The following is an 8791-nucleotide window of genomic DNA, read 5'->3' on the forward strand; positions in this document are numbered from 1 at the left end:
GATGAGCCTTTCGTCAAGTGGCCAGCCAAGCTAGGGGAAGCACAGAAGGATTATGACGAAAGATCGCGGTGCACCTTCCATAAAGAAAAGGGGCACCGCACTGAGAATTGCACGCTATTGAGACAACACCTGGAGGAATTGGTGGCAGCAGGTCACTTGGATAAATACATTGAAGGAGGGACGCAGCCAGCCCCTCAAGACCATAACAACCCCAATGGGATGCCAATCGACGCCCCGCCTCAAGGCGTTATCAATGTGATACATGGGGTCCTTGAACCTGAGCATGTATGCGAGCTCAGAGGATCAATCAAAAAGGCTGAACACTTAAGAGAGGTGTTAAGTGCCCAACCTGTGTCACGACCCAAACCCGGCCCTATGGGTTTAGCACCGTAACCGGCCAGTAATCCGAGATTACCGAAGGCCTGCAGAACAGTAATACAGAGTACAGGGCCTGACGGAAGCCAAAACAGTAAATAAACAATGCCCAATGAGCTGTGACAGTCTGTATGCAAAAAGACTTCTCATACATTTATACATAAACAGTACAGAACAGTATACACACCATTCACAATCATTCAGACTAGGGACTCAATCCCTGCATAACAGTACAGTAAACATTCGGTCTATACAAAACAGTAAGACAGTACAGAAGGGGGAATCGTAAAACACCCCTAAGCCTTAACAGGATAGGCTCGGAACCTCGCAGTGAGGCACATAGGCTGGCTTGACAAAAGTGGAGTAACCCTGACGCTCCTAGCTGCGGCCTGGTGCCTGAACACCTACATATATATATGAGCAGTGAGCTAAAGCCCAGTGAATAACATAATGTGTAAAGAGGTTAAGAATGAATGTCCTTACAGTATGAAAACAGTTCAATTAAATAGTATTTCAGTTATTCAGTCAGTACAGTCATATGTGGTACACCCATTAGCATAACAGTACAGTAAGCAGTAGGTCTTAAAAGACCGAACAGTAATGATGGCCATCAGTCAGTAAACAGTAGTGGTTCCAACAAGGGAACCGACAGAGATTTCTGTCACAGTAACAGTAAGCAGTAGGTGCTAAGGATGCCACAATACAGTTCAGAATATAGGACATACATTCATTCAGTTAACAGTAATCAGTTCAGAAAACAGTACAGTTCAGTTGTTCAGAAGATAATCATTTGTGAACATATCTTTACACAATCGTTACTCACAGAGTTCTGGGCTACAGTATGCTAGAGCGTGTCTCCCCAGTCGCCAACCCTACACAGTTAACAGATTGAACACACTAAGCTACACAGTTGGGAAAGATAATAACTTAATCCCTAATTTGCCTCGGTGTGTTCTACATTTATATCCTCAGTAAGATGCCTTAAACTAGGCCTAAGAATGCCTAGGATGAGATGAGGATGCAAAGATGTGATCAAAAAACAGTTTCAGAAGTTTCAGAAAAATAGAGTCCCGCTCGAGCGCAGGTTTACCCGCTCGAGCGGACATGCAACAAAGGTACACGCTCGAGCGTCAACTTTCCCGCTCGAGCGTAATGTAAAAGTACTAGATGGGTGAAATCTCCGCTCGACGGACGCCCGACGCCCGCTCGATCATGAGACACATGCCTCCGCTCGAGTGCCCAATCCTCCGCTCGAGCGGACTGTAAAACAGTGCAGAGAAACACTGGATGCTTGGATTCCACGCTCGAGCGCCAATTTCCCCGCTCGAGCGGAAGTGCAAAATCTGGGAATTCCAGATTGCACCTCCAAGCCAAAACCAGGTTCAAATGCATCAAAACCAATCCTCTTGGGCCCATTTTTCTGGAAAACCTTTATAAACACATAGAATAACATGGTTCAAAGCTCAATTTGAGAAATCAAAGCCCAATGATGTTTAATTCAAACTCAATTTCAAATCAATATCAAGAACAATAAGAACATGCAAACATGCATGAATTTTAAACAACTTCAAAGTTCAATTTGATGCTCTAAAGGAGCCGATTGATCCAAAAACAAGTTGAAAACATGGACCATTACAAGGTTATGGACATGCATGTACCATTTTACCATGAAATCAACTCATAACTCAACAATTCAAACATGCATGCATGAAATGAGCTTCAATTCACCATGTATGAACTAAAACATGACTTAGCTCTACAATTAATCATGAACCATGCAAGAATTAGCTCAAACACAAGAATGAGAAGATGAAATCCTTACCTAAGTCTTGGAATTAGAAGACTAGGAGCTCAAATATGTAATCTATACTTCAATTACTAAGCAATTCTTCAAGTTCCCAAGCAATTCAAGATGAACAATTCAATCTCTCACTCCCTCTCTTCTCTCTAAGTTGGCAAAGCAAGGAGAAAGGCTGATGAAATTATGTTGTTGTTTAAGTACAAGGCTCTCAAAGGTGTTGAGCTAGTGGCCCACTAGGATTAGTTTGGTAATTAAGTCCAAAACTTGCAATCCATTAATATTTAATCTAATTTAATCATACCAAATCAGTTTTCAGATAAATACAACATAAGATCACATTAATTATGAGGATCATAAAACATCAATCAATTCCCGGTTCGGCCGCCGATAAGGCCTTCAATTAGCAGTTTAAACATAAAACGTGAACAGATCAAGTAAACAATCTAACAGATAGAATACAGATTAACACACATACTCAGTCAATTCAGTTCCAGTTTTCAGTCAGTCAGTTCAGTACTTTAATCAGTTCAATTATCAGTCATAATCAGTTCAGTTCAACGGTAATCAGTGGTTATTCGGTAAACAGTGACGAGGGTTATTACAACCTGCCACCAAGAAGGGGAAGACAGAGGCAACAAACGTCATGTCTTTTTTGGATAAAGACTTAGAACGGATATATTGCCCTCACAATGATGCCCTGGTCGTCACTCTCCGAGTCAAGGATTTTGACGTCAAGCGGATTCTGATTGACCAGGGAAGTTCATGTGAAATCATGTACTACGAAATATTTAAACAACTGAAGCTACAAGACAAAGACTTGGCGCCTGCTGTATCTCCCCTAATTGGATTCAACTCCATGCCAGAATGGCCCGTCGGCAAAATAATTCTTCCAGTTAGAGCAGGAAGCGTGACAAAACAAGTGGAGTTCTGGGTATTGAAGGTCCCCTCCACTTACAACATCATCTTGGGCAGAACATGGCTACATGCCATGCGATCGGTGGCGTCATCCTACCACCAAGTAATGCGGTTCCCCAACGACACCGGAGTAATTGAAGAAGTCTATGGAGATCAGATCATGTCGAAGCAATGCTTCGTCACGGTGAATGGCAGCCGCGCTGCCAAAGGATACGTTCATTTGGTGGAGGAACCTGAGAGTAATGAGCTATTCGCAGATGTCGGCAAAGCGGCAGATAAGAAAGCAGTGGAGGACTTGGTAGAGGTAAAAATAGATGAAAAGAACCCGGATAAGTTCTTTTTGCTCGGTTCGTCGTTGTCCAGCACTAAAAGATTAGAGGTCTTGGAATTCCTAACCTCTAACATCGAAGTGTTTGCCTGGACACCCTACGACATGCCAGGCATTGATCCAAACTTCATCTGTCACCAACTCAATGTTCACCCATCCGCCAGACCAGTCATTCAGCGCACTCGCAGATCGGCACTTCACCATGCCGAAATAGTGGCGGAAGAAGTAGGCAACCTGTTGGAGGCAGGAGCAATTAGAGAGGTACACTACCCAAAATGGATCTCCAACACGGTCGTAGTACCAAAGAAGAATGGAAAATGGCGTGTCTGCGTCGACTACAAAACAGTCAACAAGGCGTACCCAAAAGACAGCTTTCCTCTACCACGGATAGATCAACTGGTAGACCTAACGGCGGGGCACAACCGACTTAGCTTTCTGGATGCATACAGAGGCTACCACCAAATCGCCATGCATGAACTAGACCAGGAGGTCACATCCTTTACAACGCCAAGAGGACTATACTGCTACAAGGTCATGCCCTTTGGCCTAAAGAACGCAGGGGCAACATTCCAACGAATGGTCATCAAGATGTTTGAACCATTGTTAGGAAGAACGATGGAGGCTTACATCGACGACATGGTGGTCAAAAGCAAGGATGAGAATGACCATCTCAAGGACCTAGGAGAGATGTTTGAAATTCTAAAAAAGCACAAGTTGCGCCTCAACGCATCAAAGTGTGCATTCGGAGTAGGATCTGGCAAATTCCTAGGCTTCCTTGTGACCAACCGGGGTATAGAAGCGGACCCCTCTCAGATCAAAGCAATTCAAGATCTGGAGAGACCAAACTCAATAAAAAAAGTACAACATCTCACCGGTATGGCGGCCGCACTCAATCGGTTCATAAGCCGATCGTCAGACAGACTACGACCATTCTTTCAAGCTTTAAAAGCCAAGTTCGAATGGGACGAAGAATGCGACCAAGCACTGGAAAGCCTGAAAGAATACATGTCTTCTCCACCATTGCTGGTCACCCCAATACCAGGAGAAGAACTCTTCCTATACCTTGCAGTCTCTCAGCACGCAATTAGCGCAGTGTTGGTCCGTGCGGAAGGAATTCAACATCTGCCCATCTATTATGTCAGCAAGACATTGCTGGGAGTCGAAACAAGGTATTTGCCACTGGAAAAACTGGCATTAGCCTTAATGATGGCCTCTAGGAAATTGGCACACTACTTTCACGCCCACACCATAGTTGTTCTCACAGCTTTTCCACTAAAAGCTTTGTTTAAGAGGGCGAACTTTTCTGGGCGAATTTTGAAGTGGGCAGTAGAGCTGGGACAATTCGACGTCAAGTTCCAACCTAGAACCGCAGTAAAGGCCCAATCTTTGGCAGACTTCGTCACAAAATTTACTCCAGGAAGTCATCATATCTGCCCAGTCGACCTAACTGACACAACCGAACTAGAGATGGAAGTTGACGCCGGAATAGCGCAACCCCTAGCAGAAGGCACTCAGTCAGACTCCAAGGCAGACCAAACTAAAGACAGCAAGGAAGAAACAAACCAAGCTACAACAAACCAAGACTCACCACAATATAAAGACTTGGTTCAGTCAGATAGCAAGGGGCAGACAGCAAGCATGGACCTTGAAGAAAACACCAGCAACATTCTTGACCCCACGACATCATCCGACCCCTCCATTTGCTGGAAGTTGTTCGTTGGTGAGATGTGGAAGCTCTTTGTGGATGGAGCATCCAACCGGCATGGTGCAGGACTTGGCATAGTCCTCATCTCACCAGACGGCTTGGTTGTGGAGCAAGCAATCAACCTTGGCTTCCCAGCATCAAACAACGAAGCGGAATATGAAGCACTTCTAGCAGGTCTCAAATTAGCATACCGTATGATGGCCACCGAATTAATGGTCTACAGCGACTCACTGTTGGTAGTAAACCAAATTTCTGGCGACTATGAAGCAAAAGATGATAGGATGGCCAAGTACCAAGAATTGGTCAGAACAGAGATCAAGAAATTCGAAGTAGTAAGGATAGAACAAATCGGCAGGGAGGAAAACAGTAGAGCAGACGAACTAGCAGGCTTCGCCTCAATGGCAGACACCTCCATCCCTCATCCGCTACTGATCGACTACCTACCTAGACCAAGCATTGAGGACCCCGAAGCAGAAGAGGTATGTTGTACAGAACTAGGCCCCTCATGGATGGATCCCATCATACTATTCTTGAAAGACGGCGTCCTACCAGAAGAAAAGAAAGAAGCCAACAAAATTAGAGCAAAGTCACAGCGATTTTGGCTCTCCCCATCTTTGGCATTATACAAAAAGTCGTTCTCAAGACCCTATCTAAAGTGTGTCCACCCCAGCAAAGTGGAAGCATTCTTGTACGAGATACACGAAGGGGTACGCGGAAGCCATCAAGGAGGAAGATCGCTAGCTTACAGGGCCATTTCACAAGGATACTGGTGGCCATACATGCAGGCAGACTCAGAGAAATATGTGAAGAGGTGTGAGAAATGCCAAAAATTCGCACACCAAATACATCAACCAGCAAGAGAACTCCTACCATTAACTAGCCCATGGCCTTTCGCAATGTGGGGCTTGGACATAGTAGGACCACTTCCAACAGCACCCGGCAACATGAAGTTATTTCTCGTAGCAACAGACTACGTTCTTTCTCGCAGCAACAGACTACTTCACAAAATGGGTGGAAGCGGAAGCATTGGCATCAATCAAGGAAAGAGATGTAAAGAAGTTTGTCTGGCAAAATATCATCACTCGGTTTGGAATACCAAAAGCCCTAATCTCAGACAATGGCACTCAGTTCGACGGCAGAATCTTCAGAAGCTTTTGTGAAGAGTACAAGATAGAATTCTACAATTCTACATCAGCGTATCCTCAAGCAAATGGCCAAGCAGAAGCATTGAATAAAGTTGTCTTGGATGGACTGAAGAAAATGTTAGAAAAGGCAAAAAGCAAGTGGGTGGAAGAACTTCCTCATGTTCTATGGGCTTACCGCACCACACCTCGACGCTTAACAGGAGAAACACCATTCTCCTTAGCCTACGGAATGGAAGCAGTAATCCCACTAGAAGTTGGCCTCCCCACAATTCGAAGCGAAAATTTTGATCCCGACTTAAATGGAGAAGCCATAACATTGGAACTCGACCTTGTGGAAGAAAGAAGAGAAAGAGCACTGGTTCACATTGCCTCATACCAACAAGAGTTATCCAGGAAATACAACAAAACGGTGCATCCAAGACAATTCAAGATCGGAGATTGGGTACTGCGCAAAGTGATGGGAAACACCTTAATACCAGGAGATGGCAAGCTAGGGCCTAATTGAGAAGGTCCTTACAAAGTGGTTGGGTTAGCAGGCAAAGGGGCATACCACCTCGAAGACAAGGACGGCAAAGCAATCCCTAGGCCATGGAACACGGCCAATCTCAAGTTATTTTATTTTTAGCTTTCTTCTTTTCAAATATGTGTAATTTCTTTTTCAATAAAATAATCGATTCTTTTCAGCATGAGTTGTTCTCTGTAAAAGTTAGCTTTAGTAAAGTTTAGATACATTGCAAACATTATTTTAAGTTGGCTGGAAAAACTAACTTAGAAGTTGGCTGGATTAAACCAACACCCTTCCTAAGCCCAGGATAAGGATCCAGGCTGCAGGATGTTTGGTCGGAATAACCAAACATTATTCTAAGTTGGCTGGAAAAACTAACTTAGAAGTTGGTTGGATTAAACCAACACCCTTTCTAAGCCCAGGATAAGGATCCAGGCTGCAGGACGTTTGGTCGGAATAACCAAACATTATTCTAAGTTGGCTGGAAAAACTAACTTAGAAGTTAGCTGGATTAAACCAACACCCTTCCTAAGCCCAGGATAAGGATCCAGGCTGCAGGACGTTTGGTCGGAATAACCAAACATTATTCTAAGTTGGCTGGAAAAACTAACTTAGAAGTTGGCTGGATTAAACCAACAGCCTTCCTAAGCCCAGGATAAGGATCCAGGCTGCAGGACGTTTGGTCGGAATAACCAAACATTATTCTAAGTTAGCTGGAAAAACTAACTTAGAGGTTGGCTGGATTAAATCAACTCTTTGTACTCTTTAGCCGAAGTAAGGGTATGGCTGAAGAGTGGTTGGCTGGATTAAACCAACTCTTGGTACTCTTCAGCCGAAGCAAGGGTATGGCTGAAGAATGGTTGGCTGGATTAAACCAACTCTTTGTACTCTTCAGCCGAAGTAAGGGTATGGCTGAAGAGTGGTTGGCTGGATTAAACCAACTCTTTGTACTCTTCAGCCGAAGTAAGGGTATGGCTGAAGAGTGGTTGGCTGGATTAAACCAACTCTTTCTACTCTTCAGCCGAAGTAAGGGTATGGGTGAAGAATGGTTGGCTGGATTAAACCAACTCTTTGTACTCTTCAGCCGAAGTAAGGGTAAGGCGGAAGAGTGGTTGGCTAGTAAGCGTAGTTAGTTTGACCAGCTAAAACCGAGATAAAAGTTGGAAGTAATAAGATCATGGAAAAATCATTACAAGTACACATACAGATCGACCAAAATAAGAGTTTAAGAAAATTTTCATTCATCAAAAGGCAAATACAAAAGAGGGGCCATAGCCTGGTTACAAGAGTAAAGAAGTAACAAAAAAAGAAAAAAGTACAAAATCAAGAGAAAAGGTCTTCAATTTCGGCGTCAATATCAACTTGAACGCCGGTTGCAGATGGAAGATCCGTCTCGGTAGCAACTGGCAGAACGATATCAGTCGATGGCTCAACAGTCAGGTCTTCAACCGTTGTCTCTAACCGAGCTGATTGATCGTTAACTTGCTCGTTGACCACCGGAGTAACAGTTTGTTCATTTTCATCGTCTTCATCATCTGAATCCTGCAGAAATTGTTCTTGGACCGAAGCAACATATTCCGCTAGTGAGGCTGGAATGAAGTACTGAGAAGCATTGTAGACCTCGGTTTCAGGCCCACAGCCGAGCTGTTCCACAGCACTCCTCCAGCCACACTTGAAGAATAAGTCCTTCGCCTCCTCGCACTGCGGAATGTAGAGGCCCTCCGCCTCTTTGAAACCTTGGGCATTGGCATCACCGACCTTCTTCTTCAGATCAGCTATTTTGGCGTCTTTTTTGCCTTCGAGTTTGGCCAAACTCGCGCAAGTATTTATCCTTCACCGTTATTGCAATTTTTTGCTTTTCAGCTGTAACAACCCTCATACTACTTACCGATTAATGACTGATTGATTACCGATAGACACTGATTACCGTTAAACTGAATTGATTATGACTGATAATTGAGCTGATTAAAAGTAATGAACTGACTGACTGGAGTCTGGAATTAATTGACTGACTGTA

The sequence above is a fragment of the Camellia sinensis genome, chromosome 2, assembly GCF_055761805.1.
Source record: "Camellia sinensis isolate YWXY chromosome 2, ASM5576180v1, whole genome shotgun sequence".
Classification (NCBI taxonomy): Eukaryota; Viridiplantae; Streptophyta; class Magnoliopsida; order Ericales; family Theaceae; genus Camellia; species Camellia sinensis.